Source organism: Triturus cristatus, chromosome 1_2, assembly GCF_964204655.1.
Source record: "Triturus cristatus chromosome 1_2, aTriCri1.1, whole genome shotgun sequence".
NCBI lineage: Eukaryota > Metazoa > Chordata > Amphibia > Caudata > Salamandridae > Triturus > Triturus cristatus.
Genome location: NC_140580.1, coordinates 190,933,559 through 190,952,063, shown reverse-complemented (window position 1 = coordinate 190,952,063; position 18,505 = coordinate 190,933,559).

Genomic DNA, 18,505 nt, shown 5'->3' with positions numbered 1-18,505 from the left:
TTTGGCAATAGGATATTTTCCTCAGCCAGCCTTACCCTTAGGTAAGTCAATGCCAGACAGTTGCGTAGGTGCTACTCCCATGCATTATGGAATTCACTGGCTGAAATTTTACAAGGAGTCCCAGAGATGTTCTAAGCCAATTTGGCATAGACTATCAAAAATGGCCAGATTGTTGCCAAGTATGTCCCCCAATCAGGACTGGAAATGACAGACTATTTGGGCAGGGTGTTCAGTGCGACCATGGTGCTCCAGTGATACATGTGGATGATATCTACAGTCTTCTTGGGCGATGTTCAAGCATCACTGATGGATATGCCTTTTTACTGGTTTCTTCTTTTTGATGAGAAGGGAAATTTTTCTCTTGAGAGCTTTAAAAAAAGCAGATGAACTGCACCCTGTCATTCGACACCTGCGAGGTAGTATTCCCAACAATGTTGCCTCATTTGTGGTACTGCTTGGGGCTTCGCCTTCAGGCAGTGTCAAGACCCACCATCCCAACAACAGGTATCCCAGTCCTTTCGGAGTAAGGGTAGGGTTTCCTGCAGGCAACACTCAGGACAACAGGGACAGCAAGACTTCCAGTACCCTGCACGGCAGGCAGCAGCCTTCAACCTACTTTATTTTATTTTTAGAGGCACACAGACACCTGTGGAAAGGAGAAGCACTCATTTTCTCCACGAGTGGCAAGCAAGAACATCCGGCAGGTAGGTCCTGCAGATTCTCTGAAGAGGCCCTACCCTTTCTTTCTGTCTCACCACCTAAAACACCTACAACAGAGCGGCTTCCAGAGGAAAAATTGTCCATTTTGTTGCAGAGAGTCCCGGCTGTTTTGGAGAAAGGAATTCATAGAAAGGATCCTGGCCTTGTAAATCAGAACTGGGTGTTATTTCCACTATTACCTAGTATCGAAGAAGGGTGGAGACCTCTGCCCTATTTTCGATTTTCAACCCCTTAATTCCTTCCTGTAGAAGGACAAATTCAACATCCAGGAGACTGGATGGTGGCATTGGAGCTGCATGGTGCTTATTTTTATTTCCTTGTTCTATTGCCCACAGACGCGATCTGTGGTTCAAGGTGGGCAGCAAGCATTTCAAGTTTGCCATTGCTCTTGTTTGGCCTCACGAATGTCGCTCAGGAGTTACACAGGTGATGGTGGTTAAAGACGTGCTTGCCACACTCATTCGTAGACCACCTCCAAACAACAACAAACCTCCTTACATTGTTGGGGTTCACAATCAATGAGCCAAAGTCACAACACTTCTTCACAGAGGCTTCCTTTCTTCATATCCATCCTGAATCTGATGCATTTTTAGAGTCCTCCATCTGGAACAATGAGTCTAGGACATTTGGACTATGATCGTTTGTTTCAGCCTCAGTGCTGGATCTCAGTGAGGAGGGAGCTGAGGCTTCGGGAATTGTTGGTATCCTGCATTTTGTCAATCATGTCAAATGGCACATAGAGGCTCTGAAGTGAGATCTGAAGTCTTTTGTGTGCCCATCACTAGGGGAATATTTTGGCTTCTATCTTGGTTTTGGAGGAGACTATAAAAGATCTGCAGTGGTGGCTGCTCAAACAATAGGATCAGTGGCAGACTACTCTGCTTACCATATGAAAAAGAATGAGTGTGTCCTCCTGTTTATTTGAGATCTTTTCTTATTCCTTTATTCAAGTGTTTTCCACTGTAATAAATATGAGTAATGCTTCTTATGTGTTGTCTTGCTTTTTATTCCCCATCAGAAAATATCCATAATTTCAACATTCATGGCATGTTTAACAAATTTTCAAATGTTGAGGCAGTCGGCACGTGTTTAGCCCCCTTTTTGACCCATTAGCCTGGGGCTTTCTCAAAGCTGCAAGGAATACGATGGAATATCATAAGTCATGGGATTCAAGTAGAAACAGGTGAGACTGTCACCAAGTGTAAAGTACAGCAAACAAGACATGCATAGAGGTGAAGCACTCGTATCATGCTTCCAACGAGTGTATCATGAGAGATATCTCACAGATTAACTTCAAATGGCACGAGGTACCAATACTAGTAGATTGTGATCTGTTGTAGCACATAAACATATAGTTATGTGCTCTGGGTGACAGGGTAGTTGAAAAGTGGTGCTGACAAACTCGAAATTTTCATGGGGTTGGTATTATCAAGAAGGCAAAGTTTTGTAGGAACAGAACAACTTCTAGTCAATGGTTTGCATGCTTAAACTAGCGCAGAGGACCATATACTGACACGTGCCTGTACTTTAATAAGTGGTGATTGTTAATGTAAGAAGTGAGTTGGACATGTGTATAGAAGTGCTGATGTTTGTGAAGATCTTATATAGAATTAAAATAAAGTAAGGTACCAATTAAGACACATTTATAGCGATGTGGTTGAGTAAGAAATAAGTTATGTCTGAACAAAGACAAAGCAATGTATACTGCAGATACTCTTGAAAGAAAATCATAATGAAAACAACATTGTTATGACAAAATAATGAGCAACATTAAAACAAATTTGAGAGCATACAGTAAGATAAATAAGGTTCTTCCCAAAATTATTAAGCTGTTGAAGTTTGAGCACATCAGTTCTGGTTAGCAGGAGAAATCAGATAACATTCGGAAGGATTACATAGACATCAAGAGAGTTCTTGTAATTTGGGGGAGCAGGGAGAATGTGAGGGAGGGACGAGTTACCGTTCGCATCTCAACAGAAACGATGAAGGTGTGAGCAATGGAGGTGCTTGCAACAGGGGAGAAAAGTATATATAATACACCGCCCGCAACTAAATGAGAGCTGGTATGTGGGCCCGTGGCTCTCACTAGTCACTCTTTTAAGTAGAAAGGTCCAGGGAGGTGAATGCTGACCTCAGATGCCCTGATGAATTTGCCGTTACTTTTGAAATAGGCAATGAAACATGTTGGCCATCCTTAATGTGGTTGACAACATGCTGTGTTTTTAACCTTGGGATAATTCACGTAGTGAAATAAAGACGTTGAGAATAGATACGTGAGTTGAAACTAATTTTATTTGAGACTATATCTGTCTCTTTTTTAGGTCTCGCCTTGCTATCGCGTAAGCGATCGCAAACCAAGACTATAGAGAGCGGGTTTGAAAAGTGCTCCCAAAAAGCGTATTGCCTTGCTAGCACGCGCACAATCACGCGCATCGTGCCGCCATGCAATCCGCCTTTTGGGAGCACTTCAAAGGGTCCGCTCCCCCGCCCCCAAGCGCGCGCGCCCCACGCTCCGCCGGGCTTGTTAAAAGTAGGGGCACGCTGTGCCCTTCCGATCCCGCCCACTTCTACCACTGTGTCAGTGTAACAGTGTCCGGGTCAGTGGCGGCAGTGGTTGTGATTTTCAGGAGACTCGGGTTCATGAGGCATGCTTGACTTCTGCAGTCCCGTAGAAACCCAGCTCTGAGTCTGCAGAAACAGGGAACCAGACGAGTGCCAGACCCGAAATGCTGCAGGAGAGCTTCCGTTGAAGCTTATGGCGGCCGGACGCGGCTCCCAAACAACCGCTGCACAGGACAGCTGAACGCGGCTTGACAGTGGCTGCACCACCAAGCAGACAAACAACACTAACATCCCAGCAATCTCTGTGCCGACAACGTTAGCACCTCGAAACTGAACCGAGGCATAACTAATCACTGTTACACCCGATTTACTATGAATGTATCGCTGTCGACGGTTCCTGTGCTTTAAAGGGCAGTGACGCGAACCTGAACTCAAATGTTCTAATGCGTAGTGTTACACCGCCATCTTTAGAAGGTAGGACATAGATGTCACGGAATAAGCGAATAACTCGAGTGCTTCTTTCGCCTTTTCAGTTAACCTGCAAGGAACGCCTTGTTTTTTTAACTTAAAGCGGGAGGCGCGCGTGCGGCCAATGCTTGTTTTTTGTTGTTGTTGTTAACACCAGCCTTCCCAGGCTCTTCCTCCTCCTCCCCCCCACTCCTAAGGTTCAGCTGCCTCCTTCCGGGCTCAACCTCAAGCTGCGCAGGAAGATTAATCCTTTTAGGCGGCTACTTTTTCTGCACCAACTCGGACTGTGCTTTAGTAGAAGTTGAACCTTTTCAGGGCAGCGTTACACAGCAGGGTTAATGCGAGTGCCTTAGCGGATCTAGCGCCTGGTGCTTCTTTTAAACACGGAGTTACATGTTTCTAAAGTAACTGAAGTGTTTTGTCTTTTTTTTTAACTTAAAGCAGGAGGCGCGCGTGCGGCCAATGCTTGTTTTTTGTTGTTGTTGTTAACACCAGCCTTCCCAGGCTCTTCCTCCTCCTCCCCCCCACTCCTAAGGTTCAGCTGCCTCCTTCCGGGCTCAACCTCAAGCTGCGCAGGAAGATTAATCCTTTTAGGCGGCTACTTTTTCTGCACCAACTCGGACTGTGCTCTAGTAGAAGTTGAACCTTTTCAGGGCAGCGTTACACAGCAGGGTTAATGCGAGTGCCTTAGCGGATCTAGCGCCTGGTGCTTCTTTTAAACACGGAGTTACATGTTTCTAAAGTAACTGAAGTGTTTTGTCTTTTTCTTTTAACTTAAAGCGGGAGGCGCGCGTGCGGCCAATGCTTGTTTTTTGTTGTTGTTGTTAACACCAGCCTTCCCAGGCTCTTCCTCCTCCTCCCCCCCCACTCCTAAGGTTCAGCTGCCAACTTCCGGGCTCAACCTCAAGCTACACAGGAAGATTAATCCTTTTAGGCGGCTACTTTATCTGCACCAACTCGGACTGTGCTTTAGTAGAAGTTGAACCTTTTCAGGGCAGCGTTACACAGCAGGGTTAATGCGAGTGCCTTAGCGGATCTAGCGCCTGGTGCTTCTTTTAAACATGGAGTTACATGTTTCTAAAGTAACTGAAGTGTTTTGTCTTTTTTTTTTTTACTTAAAGCGGGAGGCGCGCGTGCGGCCAATGCTTGTTTTTGTTGTTGTTGTTAACACAAGCCTTCCCAGGCTCTTCCTCCTCCTCCCCCCCACTCCTAAGGTTCAGCTGCCTCCTTCCGGGCTCAACCTCAAGCTGCGCAGGAAGAATAATCCTTTTAGGCGGCTACTTTTTCTGCACCAACTCGGACTGTGCTTTAGTAGAAGTTAAACCTTTTCAGGGCAGCGTTACACAGCAGGGTTAATGCGAGTGCCTTAGCGGATCTAGTGCCTGGTGCTTCTTTTAAACACGGAGTTACATGTTTCTAAAGTAACTGAAGTGTTTTTGTGTAAAGAATGGATGTAGAGATTATATACTGCGTGCTCCCGCCCCATGAGAAAGGAAACACGGGGGCTGGGTGACAGTAGGGTGAGGGGTGTCTTTCAGTTCTGGAGTGCACTATCGCACACAATTGGGTCCCAAGACTCGACTTGCGCAGGAGCACACCAAAACAATAGCTTTGCATACAGCACGTCATGCGGCACGTTGTGGTTTCTAGGCGTTGTAAATGACAGTTGTATGTCTTCAAACCCTTCAGTGTTCCGCTTCCCTTACAAAAATGTAAGTTTCACGGAGATAATAATGACACAGAAGAAACCGCATTATGCAGAGCACTAACAAAAATAAAATAATATATTTTATAACGTAAGGAAGTGAAACCCTGGGGGGGGTGAGAGGATGTGGCTTAACGGACAAGGCGGACGACCTTGAATCTGAGAAACCAGGTTCGAGTTTGGCAAAAGGCTCACAAATCCTGTGATTCTGGCCAAATCACGAAATCTCCCTATGCTTAGTAATGAATGTGTCCCTCTGTTATGCAACTGGTGCTCGTGTAAAGTGCTCTGATACCTTTGGTTCGAGTTCGCGCTATATAAATCTTCCGTAACGTTTCTCATACCCCGGGGGGGTGTGGTGTGTTTTTTTGTTGTTTTTAACACCAGCCTTCCCAGGCTCTTCCTCCTCCTCCCCCCCCACTCCTAAGGTTCAGCTGCCTCCTTCTGGGCTCAAACTCAAGCTGCGCAGGAAGATTAACCCTTTCAGGCGGCTACTTTTTCTGCACCAACTCGGACTGTGCTTTAGTAGAAGCCGCACCTTTTCAGGGCAGCGTTACACAGCAGGGTTAATGGGAGTGCCTTAGCAAATCTAGCGCCTGGTGCTTCTTTTAAACACGGAGCTACATGTTTCCAAAGTGACTGAAGTGTTTTCATGTAAAGAATGGATGTAGAGATTATATACTGCGTGCTCCCGCCCCATGAGAAAGGAAACACGCGGGGCTGGGTGACAGTGGGGTGAGGGGTGTCTTTCAGCTCTGGAGTGCACTATCGCACACAATATTGGGTCCCGAGACTCGACTTGCGCAGGAGCACACCACAACAATAGCTTTGCATACAGCACATCATGCGGCACGTTGTGGTTTCTAGGCATTGTAAATGACAGTTGTATATCTTCAAACCCTTCAGTCTTCTGCTTCCCTTACAAACAAGCATTGAAAATGCAATAGTTCTCGCCTTTGATTAAGTTAAAGCCATTTGCTTTGCTAATGGTATTGTATAGCAAAGCAAATGGCTTTAACTTAATGAAAGCCGAAACCTATTGTTTTGTTTTAAAATCCCTCTGATCTGGCTATCCCGGGTTTGATCTGAGCCACCACGACAGCTTGCAGTAGAAGAGGCTCCCTGCACTGCATTGAGGTGTTAACACGCAGCACACTCCAGACAAAGGCCTACAAGCAGATCTTATCAAGGCCCTTTCACATTCAGGGACGCAGGGCAATTGGTTCGGAATTTACAAGCTCTAAACAAATGTGTGCTTCCTTTCATCTTGGGAGGGCGGGGTGACGCAGGGGGCAGAGGGAAGCGACGAAAAGTGAAGTATGTGACTTTTACAACTTCCTCTGGGCAGGCAGCCTTCCAGCGAATTTACCCGGGAGCACTGTCCATGCGGACGAGCAGAGAAGTGGACACAAACATTACTGTATTCTGCACTGTTGAACAGTTAGACAGTAACACGCGCCTGATCTGCATAAATGCTTACTGCTGTTCTGATCAAAGCCAAACCCGAGGCAGCGAATAAGGGATTACATTGCCGCACTGAGCTACAGTCTTATTTAAATAGGGTTAACTTTACAGTACAAGCATTTGCAAAGCAATAGGTCTCGCATTTATAGGAGTTTGAGCTATTGGCATTGTAAATGACAATGCTTTTTATTTAAGTTTGGTTATTTACGCTCCTTGAAACCTGGATGCCATTTAAATTGCCTCTTACCTGCTACGAGGGAAACGCGTGGGTGGAGGTCTCTGCAGTCGGGTGTTCCTTGCTGTCTGCATACTTTTCTCATTGCCGTGAGGGGAACGGCCCATCAAGACTTCATTACCCAGCACCCCCAGCACATCGGCGCATGCGGTGACGTCACCAGGCAGCGCCGGAACACTACTTAGGCCGCCTGGTGCCACCGCAGCGCGGGACGCGCGCGGGCAGCGCCCGGGCGAAGCCCGGGCCAAGGGAGGGCCCGTCCTTGCCCGTCAGTGGCTGTTAGTGGCTGGGCTGGGCCACCTCTCTTGATTTTTTTTTGGGTTCCTGTTGTTTAGCTGATTGTTGTAGGGTTTTATTATTGCACTTGGCTCTATTTGTGGGGTATTTGATAGTGATATCATCACTTTTACAGGGTGGTCTGTCGTGCAAAACCCCCTTCAACATGAGTAAAAGGAAGGCTGAGGGTAGGTTAGCTGGCACACTCGATGACTACCTAACAAGGGTCGAATTAGAAATTACTGACAAGATCCTAGCAGTGGAACGAAGGCTGTCATTGGACCCTACTATAGCCGTGTCATGTGCCCTTTCCACAGCTGCTAATGTCTCCCCATTGGTAACGTACCCAGGTTCATGTTCACCGGGGGGCCCAGTAAGTGTTCCTTCTAGCTCTGGCCTCACTAACCCCCCTCTTACCTCCAGTCCTCCTTCCTCTCCAGCAATGGTTTCCACTCGAGCGAACAATAGAGCTGTAGCCCCTAAAGTTAGAGAACCACCATGTAAAAAAAGGAAAGGTAGGGTCCAAAATAAACCCCCCATCTCCCGAGTTGCTACTGGCTTTCTGGGTGCACAATCCCCAGCACAACCTACTGTCCCTATAGGCACAAGTAATAAGCAATCCATAGATCAGCAGAGCCTTGACATCTTAAGCTCTGTACTTAGGGACCAATTAGCGACACTTATACAACCTGTCCTGGACAAGCTTGAAACTGTGATGACTAGACTCAACTATATTGAAGCTAACATGCTAAAATGTCAGCCATTAAAAATAATGAGGAGGTGGTTAGCAGAACTAGTGTAAGGACTACCACTGGCCAATATGTTTCAGGAACTTATATTAGCACCCCTCCGGCCCCTCCAGCATCAGGGGCCCAACCGTTTAGGCCTACGACCGCCCCCAACGTTGTAAGAAGACCATTAATTGATCAACAGCCCCTAGAGGAAACAACAAGGCCTGTGACGTTTAATGCAGTGGCTTCTGAAGCATTAAGAAGTTTACATCTCCCTTCTGAGGCCACCCCCTATACAGTCATTCAAGCCAATGTTCCCCAACTGTCGGAAGGGTCTAGTGAGCATTGGTCCAATTTAAAAAATAAAGCTCTGTATTTCCTTGGTAGGAAATTTGGGGCGTCTCAACCTTTATTCGAAGAATTTAAAATGGTCAGGCGGGTGCCCTGGGTTGGTCATACTCAAAAGGCCATGACAGGTGACTGTGTGGTGTTAAGTTTCAGGTCCCGCCTTTTGGTTGAACGTATACTGGAGATGGCTTCATATCATGTTCCCTCTCAAGATGAGATTTTGATCCTACCTTTGGGTTATTTTTACAGGCCAGTAAGGGCTGCGTCCCATATGCAGTTATCTGCCCCCCATTGTAACCCCAAACTAGGTTCCCACCCATTTGGGTTAAACAACCGTTTTGCTGTTCTTTCATCCTTGGAGGACAACGATTGACAGAGGGTTAGTTTTGTTTTGCCCCGGATGGATCTAACTGGGAGCTTACTGTCAGATCGTTGGGAGCCTCCTGCTCCTTTGCAACCCACGGCACATGTCGCCGAACCTGCCCTACCTACTCCCCTTGAATACCTAAAATCACCCAGTGTATGTTCTATTATTGACTCCAATACTGAGACACGTATGCCAAACCCGCCGGCCACCAATTGTAATCTATTATTCTCCTCCTGGAATATAGCTGGCCCCCAATCAAAACTGACCTCTCCTGATTGGGTGTCGTTTGTAGATCAGGTTGACATTTGGTGTTTCCAGGAGACGTGGGCGGTTGATCCCATTTTTCGAGTAGGGTATGTGAACTACTCTAAACCAGTTATCAAGGGTACTAGAGGTAGACCGGTTGGTGGTTTGACAACCTGGGTCCGTCAATGTGAGGGTATTGTAGTAATGGAAGTTCCGACAGATAGTCCTGACATATTAGCCATTCGAGCGTCCTCTACAAAGGGTCTTAACATCCTTATAATGAATGTCTATTCTAGGGGAGTTCCTGGAGGTAAATGTTCCCCCTCAGTTTATGTATTAGACCAATTACTTCGTAATCCTCCTAGAGTTGGCCATTGGATTGTGGCAGGTGATTTCAATACCTGTTTCGAATCATTGGGGTCAGATGACGGTAAACTATCTGAAGCTGAGGATTCTGTGTGGGGCATTCCCCAATTAGAATTAACCCCTATTAGTAAATGGACTCAAGCAGCCCTTTTTGTGAAGGGGCTTTGCTTAGAAATGGGGTTGAGGGCTGTCAACGGTAGAACATCATCTGACAGGCAGGGGAAGATAACCTTTAACAATGGTAGAAGTGGGAGCAGAATTGACTACATGCTGGTTAATTGTGAGCTGTGGGCAGATGTCATCGATATGGTGGTGACTGATAGGCTAGAAAGTGACCATAACCCCCTGATGCTGACTTTAGCCGATAGTAGTTTTGTTCTGCCCCATAATGACGATGGAAGTCCTCTGTATGCGCAAGTCACCCTGTCTAATGATATGAGAAGGGTCCGCTGGCCTAAAATTGCTTCGGATCCATCTACCCGGGCTGCTATTAGGAATTTGGTTAATGCAGCAATGCTTAAGTTGTCTAATTGTGAGTCAAAGGAAGGGATCACAAACTCCATAGCGGATATCCACAGTGAATTGTTCACTGGGCTTAAATTTTTTTTTATTAAAGCGGTCCCTGCCACTACTAAAACTACTCGCCAGAGGGAAAACTCGTGGTTCGATGCAGGCTGTAGAGAGTCACGCAAAGCACTGATTTCAGCAATCAAATCTAAGCACCCGCAATCGATCAGGAGCTGTAGAGCCGCTTATAAATCTGCCCAAAAACTGGCTAAATCAAACTGGGATGAATCACGCTGGCGTGAGTTATATGAGGCATGTGAGGGCAGAAATATGACTCAATTTTGGCACCTCTTAAAATGGGGTAAGAACCCGCAGGCTATGATCCCGGCTAACCATGTCGAACCTGGACAATGGGTTAGTTATTTTGAAAACCAGTTTAAATCCAGGGAGACGCCTCTAAACGCCTTACGGTTGTTTGGTGGTGCCGCAGTGTTAGAGTTCACCACTAGTGAGGTGGTGACAATTTTGAAATCGCTGCCAATTGGAAAAGCCCCAGGACCTGACTGCATTCCTGCTGATCTATTCAAGCAGGAGCAGGATTTATGGGTACCCTACTTAAAAACATTAGCCAATGCTCTGGCCAGTGGAGCGTCGGTTCCGGAATCTTGGTTTGGGGCAGAGATATTGCCAATCTATAAGAAAGGTGATCGCTCTGCCCCTGCCAATTACCGTCCAATTAGTCTCATCGACGCAGCCCAAAAAATTACTGCCCGTTTGTTGTTGGGTCGCATCACCAGTTGGATCTCAGAAAATGATATTTTAACGCCACTCCAGGCAGGGTTCCGGACGCATGTCGGAATCATAGACCAAGCCTTTAGGTTTATGCTTCTTTATTGGAAGGAAGTTTACCTTGGGGGGGGGATGCTCTTTGCAGCCTTCATGGATCTCAGGTCCGCATTTGATACGGTGCCAAGATCAAAACTGTGGGAAGTCCTCCGTGAGATGGGCATGCCGGCTGAACTATTGCGGATCCTAGTTACTTTGCATACACACACATATACCCAGGTTCGCTGGGGTAAACCAGGAGAGGTGACTGCGAGATTTGATGTGGACAAAGGGGTCAGACAAGGGTGCGTACTGGCCCCTACTTTGTTTTCCCTATTTATAAATGGTGTAATTAGGTATTTTTCAGATTCTCCGACAGATGCACCCACGTTAGCAGGCATGAAAGTTCCTCTGCTCATGTTCGCGGACGACACCCTTCTTATCTCTAAAACCCGACAGGGGCTTCAACTAGCACTGTCACGGTTTGAGTTATTTTGCCGCGAACATGAGCTTGAGGTAAATGTGGGAAAGACTAAGTTTATGGTCCTCCGTGGCCCTCGTCCCATCAAAGCCAGGGTTGAAATGGCTGGTGCTACGCTGGAACAGACTTCCACCTTTACCTATCTGGGTGTCACCTTTAGCGACAATCTAAGTTGGAAATCCCAGATCGACCTCCTTAGTCTTAAGCACTCACAATTAGGTGGAGCCCTTCTTAAAGAACATAGGCAATCCTGTACCAAACCTGTAGCACCGTTGATAAAAATCTATGGATCTAAAATTCTCCCAGCAGTTATGTATGGTGCCGAGTTATGGGGGTTCAGTAAATTGGACCCTTTGAGGGTGGCCCAAAATAACTTTTTGAGGTCACTAGTAGGGCTACCTTCTTCTGCCCCACGTATCCCCCTGCTTTATGATCTAGGATGTCAGCCCATTGAAGATATGATCCGGTATAGGCCTTTGGCGTTTTGGCGTCGCCTATGGACTACCCCAGAGCTATCCCTTTATGCAAATGCACTGTTGGAGGTACAAAATCTGGGGGGTTCTCATAGAATTAGCTGGCTGTCAGAAATTAAACATATTCTGACCGATATGGGTATGGGCGATCTGTGGTCTAACCCCGTGTCTGCCGTTTTCCCCCCTAAAAAAACCCTTAGAGAATCATATTGGCAATGGTCTTTGCATAGACGCCATTCCTCTTTGACTGACAGTTCTTTGACTACGATTTATCTGCTTACCAAGGATCAACCTTCTCATGAAGCATATTGGGATGTAATAACTAAGAAGTTGGACCGGAAATTATATCACCAATTTAGAACCGGGTCCCTACCATTATGCTCTTTTACCTCAAAGTGGACTATTAACGGCAATGATAAATGTCCAACTTATAAGAATGTGGTCGAATCAGATGATCATTTTTTATTCATATGCCCGGATTATGATCAACCCAGAAGAGCATGGTTGCGGCCTGTGTGTCGTGAAATAGGTGTCAGATCAGCCCAGGCCGCTAGAAGGATTCTCAAGACAGATACCTCTTCTCTTGTGGTTACTGGTGTAGCTAAATATATTAGCTGGGCCTGGCTTTTACGGAGTAGACGTAATACTTTCAATCCCCCGGCCTCAAATACTGAAGCATAGTACTTTTTTATTTTTATGGAGTACGTTTTAATCAATTTCAAGTCGCTGCTATTGAATTGTTTAATACTTTTTTATCCTTGCTTTTAAATCGTTATTTAACTAAAGGTTTTTATGTCTTTGTTGCAAATAATTCCACACCAATTTTAACCGTTTTTATTAATTATGTCTTTTAAGATGAAATATTCGAAATAAAGACTACTTTGACTTGACTTGACTTGGTTATTTAAAACATAAATAAAAGGCACTGTCATTTAAAATGCCAATAGCTCAAACTCGTATAACTGCGAGACCTATTGCATTGCAAATGCTTGTTCTTTTTGGGGTTTTTGCTAATTATTTACACTTATCATACACTGGACACGTTTTTTCTTTTCATGAGAAAGTTATCAATGATGATAAGTACGTGGGCAAACTGGTGAGTACCTGCCAGCAGCTCCTCTTGTGGTGCGCACGTGAGATACTTTCTCATTTCTCCACTTTCTTTTCTGGCACTTCATAAATTTTGTGATGGTTGCTGGTTGAGTGACGCTATCCTTGGCTGGTTTTTCTTCACTTTGTGGGATCTACTAAATATTAACTTATAAGGCACAGGGGATCATTTCAGAGTTCATGAAAAATAATTGCTGATTTAGGGGAAATAGATATATACATTACCTTTTGAGCGATCCTACGTATTTACAGCAAGAATTGATGAAAAGTGCCGCCCATTGCCAGGTCTTTTGTGTTGGATTAGAATGTGAGGGAGGCCCAAATTTGTATGCAGGAATCTTAGCCAGATACTGACATGCAACAGAGCCCTCACAATGTCTCATGTACGAAACTGGATGTGAGATATAACACAAAAGGAATCACTATCTTACCCTGCCCACGGCTGGCATTGGTGACAGAGGTGTCATTACCGGGCTTGGAAGATCCCCTGGGAGAGGTGGATATCAGAGGACTCTGGTATCTGACAGAGGTCTGCCTTCACATCAACCTGCTGGAGTTGTGAACCAGCCGTCAGCGATTCCACAGAAACACCACCATGGGAATTTTTTGTACTTTGGTATCTATTCTAAAGGGGAGTAATATGCATTTAGAAGTATTCATCAGAAGAACAAGATAGTTACCTTTGCTAAAGATATTTCTGGTGGACACTCTTCCTAACTTCAGATTCCTCACCACCCTTCTGCTTCCTCATTCTGTGTGTTGGGTCTTTTTTCAAGTAAATGCTCCCACATTAGAGATTTTCACACTGACACAATTGGTTAATGTTGGGATCCTCGTCCAAGAGCATGGACAATGCCCCTAAATAAACTGACAATGGCATGCCTGGGTGGCATCTATGTGTGCCTCCAGGCATCACTTCCACAGTGGTGCAAAGTCACCGAAGAGCTGCAAACGCCACCTACCAGCATGCAGGAGCTATGCTGAAATAGTCTCCAGATCCAGTGTGGCCTCTGGGGATATTCTAAAGAAGAGGCATCTGCAGTTAGGTAGAACCTCCACCAGAAAAAACATTACCAAAGGTAAGTAATGTGTTCTTCTTTAACTAATTTTGACAAGAACTTTTTGCCAGTTAATGCAAAACTCTGCTCTGGAAGGTGACACAATTGTTTGATCTGGCAATATACTTGCCATTTGAAAAGCTTGTTTTGGATTCCTAAGTCACCTTTATGAAAGTACCTTCAAATGCAGGAGTTTTGAAGCTATTTTTATCTGAAGATATTAGCGTTATCTCCATCCCTTTAATTGTTCTATCAACTCCATGCAGCAGGAGTATGTTTGGGTGCATGGCTACTCTATTTATGACTAGGCATTTGGATAACTGCCTCTCAAGATTCTACCATCCTGTTATCATGGGATGCCTCAAGACAGACTCGTGGGGTCTGATCTTTAAATCCATTCGTTTCTTTCCGGGCACTCAATATACAATCATGCCGTTTTGCAGTGCTGACATTACTAAACAGCAGATCGATTCAGCTCTCCTGCAGGACCGCAAAGCTCCTTCTCCGAGTGAATGCTTTCCTTCCATCAGATGGGCCACCCCAGAAAGACAATAGCAGTCCTAGGTCAGGGAACCTTGAGATGGGGATCTTGAAATCCGCCAGTTGAACCGTGCATCAATTTCCTTTTATCGTTAAATAAAATAAAAAATCCTCGTTGTCAAAATTCACAGAGCACTTGATGGACAATCGCTGCTTGTAGATTACCTTATTTTTGTAAAGTAATGACATTTTAATAATAAATTAATTCTTTTAAATTGCAAATGTTTTCTTACTTAGACATTTTATGTAAATTGCAATGATTTTAATTAATCATCAAAACAAATATTACTTACTACTTACTTACCATTCATTTCAAAACACTCTCCGGTGCTTTGCATACCTTGCTTCACATTACACTTCAGTTCTGTTACCGCACCTCCATACTGATACATCATCGTCCATGTAGCTATTTCTGTTCCCAATCCTCGCCAAGATCATGTTCTGGAGGTGGATATCTGTTTAGCATCTTTGTTCCTGGCTCCCATGAATATACTAGTCCAGTTTTATATGTTTTATTGAATTTTCTAAATCTCAACTCCAATCCACATTTTGTTGCTGGTTTCCTTGATTATCTTACTATTCCTGCTGACTTTTCCAGTCTTTCCCGGTCCAAGTCAGAGTGCAGCCGTACCTCCATTAGAAGTTCTCTGATTCTCAGCACCTCGTTAATTAATCGTACCTAACTTTTTTTGCACTTTTGCCACTCCCATGTGTTTTCAGAGTATTGTTGTGCAGCTCTGAATCTTCTCTGCCACACCCCACAATAAACACTGGAGCTATGTACAGTCGCCATCCAGGCGCACTGATGTCAGTTTCTCTCTGGACATCTTCTGTGCCCATCGACACAGAGCCCAACAACAATTATTTGAGCCAGTGTGCAGCACTCTAAACTTGGGACCTTTTTATGGAAAAAGAGCCCATTCCACAGAAATGGGAGACGGGAGAGCAGTCAGCAGGGGCGTAACACAGGCCCCCGCATCCCCCCCGCAGTGGGGGGGGGGGCCCAAGATCCAGGGGGCCCCCTCAGCACTGCACTTCGGCCGGGGAGCTCCTGATAGAGTCGGAGGGGGCCCCTCCACGTACCTTGCAGAGGGACCCCCTCAATTATCAAGTATCCACCAGAAAGAGCTTTACCAAAGGTAAGCAACTTTTTCTTGTTGTGGATACTTCTTACGGAACCATAACTAAACATACAGAAAAATATAGTGTATCACGTTTGGTTTTTACTAAAACTCAGGGTATCCTGACTAGTGTAATAATGATTTTTTTCCAGAGCTGAGTGGGAAATGACATTAAAGCAGTGTTCTGTGCTTAAAATATAAATATAATTTGCTGGCAAGAGTGATTGATGTTCCACATTAAAACACAAATCCAAAATGCCCTGGAGGAAACCCTGCATTAATAAAGTACCACAAGGCATTAATGCAGTCAGCCTGCATATTGTATCCTGCAAACCATCAGTGATTAAAATGCAGTGCAAGGATTTGACCCTTTTGGCCTCAAGATATTGATCACGCATTGTTTTAAGTTACATTTCACATTCTAGAGGAAGAGTAATATAGACGTTTCCTGCTGTAGAAAATGCATTTAATGAAGAATTTGCATTTCTTTTAGCAAATAACCCTGACAGATTTGTAAAGGCATTCCCACGTTCCAGCCTTGGAGCGTATCATCTGATAATGGCCACCTCTGTCCCCAGCAAGAAGAATCTTCTGACCTACCAGATCTTGGACCTTGATGCCACTATGTAGAGCGATCTATTGCTCTGATCTGAATTTGCATTTCATAAACTTTAAATAGTTCTATAAAATAAGAACAGCTAAGCTGAAGCACAGAAGCATAGAAATCTAACTTTCGTTTTTTAAATTTATTTATTTTATTTAGGCACTGTAGATTGGAAAAAAATACATAGTTTATCCAAAATAACGGGTCAAATTAAAACAAAGAGAGAAAATCCGCACCCCAATGTATATATACTAGGGAATGTGTACATGTTTGGCATTAGGCTGTTCACAATACTTGCTACCTACCCTTATTATGCCGGGGATGCTCCTCCAGTCGCATCTTGCTAATGTACTTTAGCAAAAGTCACGTGACTCCCAAATCTTTTTTTCTGCTTATTTGGCATTGACCTTTCCCCTATGAAGAATTTTAAAATTGCTAAAATTCTGCATTTTGAAAAGCCAACATCTCTCTGCAGTAGTACACTTTTCCCATGTATTTATTTTATTTTTCTCCACATGGAAAACATGTGCCCCATGTAGAAACCCCTTCCCTTACATGCTTAAGATGTTTGAGGATGTTCCATTCTCAACCTCGAGATATATTCATGCTGACCATTTCCAAACTGAGAGAGGTTATAGAAGAGTTTGTGGATAGTCGCACACTGATGTATTTGTGGGCACACAGAAACGTTCACGTCAAGCCAGACATTAACCTCTTCAGTCTCCGGCGAAGGTGGGATTTACACTTGCAAAATCACACTAAGGGGCATATTATCAAGACAGGTGATACAATTATCGCTGCTTTAGTGGCAGAAAACTGCTGCTAAAGCGGCGATAATGGGTTTGATAATATGCTCTTTGGAATTCCAATTGAAGCTCAGGCTAGACGTCCTTCACATCTAACATGGGCTTCAATTGGAATTCTCTGCCGCATATTATCAAGCCCATTATCGCCGTTTGAGCGGCAGTTTTCTAATTTTGTCGCCTGTCTTGATAATATGCCCCCAGATTAGGATACTGTTGTGTGGAGCTAACTGGATTTACGATTGCTATGTCAATTGTTGTGAACACCTAGATTCCATAAGTACAGCCGCTTTGATCATAATGGTATGTCTATGACTGAAAATGTCTGTGTGAATTAGGTCGGATATCCGCAAATTGATAGGCACATTGACAACCGTGTACGTGTAAAATTCGTAGTCAGTGCATGCTTAATCCTTGCCGAGTATGTCCCAAATTTACATTGGGAGGTGCCGTAACATGGGTGTATATAGGCCACCTGTCCCTTAAAAGAGAAGGTAAACGTGGCAAAGACATTGCAACGGAGACCGGCAGGACATTGTTTACCATGCCTACATTTTTCACCACAGCACGCCAATGTTAATGCAGGCTGCAACTGTTGCATACACAACTTCAAGCAAACAGGGCAACACAGGTGCGCCATATGCAGTAATGCAAGCAGGAGTAGCCGGCCCCTCTCCATCTCCGTCGTGTACGAGAAGATCGCGATATGGGAAGGGTACCCCTGACACCTCTGCTGCCCAATGAATCTGCATCTTCTGTGCAAATGGTACCTATGAACCGAGTACACAACCCTCTAAGCCGGTTTCACGTTTCTCTGAATGGACACATTAAGGCCTCAATGTAGAGGGAAGTAGAGCTGCTGATGTCACGCTCAACAAGTGGCTAAGGTGGGGTAATATATAATAGAGGAGCCATCGTCTACAGCTTATATATTTATAAAGGGCCAAGCTTTAAAAGACTGGGAAGTACTTGCCCTGTCAACCTTTCTCTACCCTTAAATGCAGGTGCTCTTACTGAATTTGTGTTACAGCAAATAAATGATGGACGGAATGCTGACAATGCAAACATTCTCCCCCAGTCAAAAGATCTGGGTTAAATCCATCGTTCTTTTGCCCACTACGCCACCACAGTTTGGACCCAGCCATATGCAAATCAGTCTTGACCCTGTGCCCCATGGGAACAGTCCAGACCGAACTGCCAGGCCAGGTCCTCCCTGGACCGGAAACAAGCATCCTGGGACCGGTTTCAGGGTATGTCACCCTTCTTCAGCCAGGCTAGCTTGAATCCAGTGGTGCAGTGAGCAAGGGACCCACGTCTGGGCATACCCATCCCACTTAGGGTGAAAAGTGTAACAGCAAACAAATGATGGACGGACTGCTGACAATGCAAACATTCTCCCCCAGTCAAAAGATCTGGGTTAAATCCATCGTTCTTTTGCCCACTACGCCACCCCAGTTTGGACCCAGCCATATGCAAATCAGTCTTCACCCTGTGC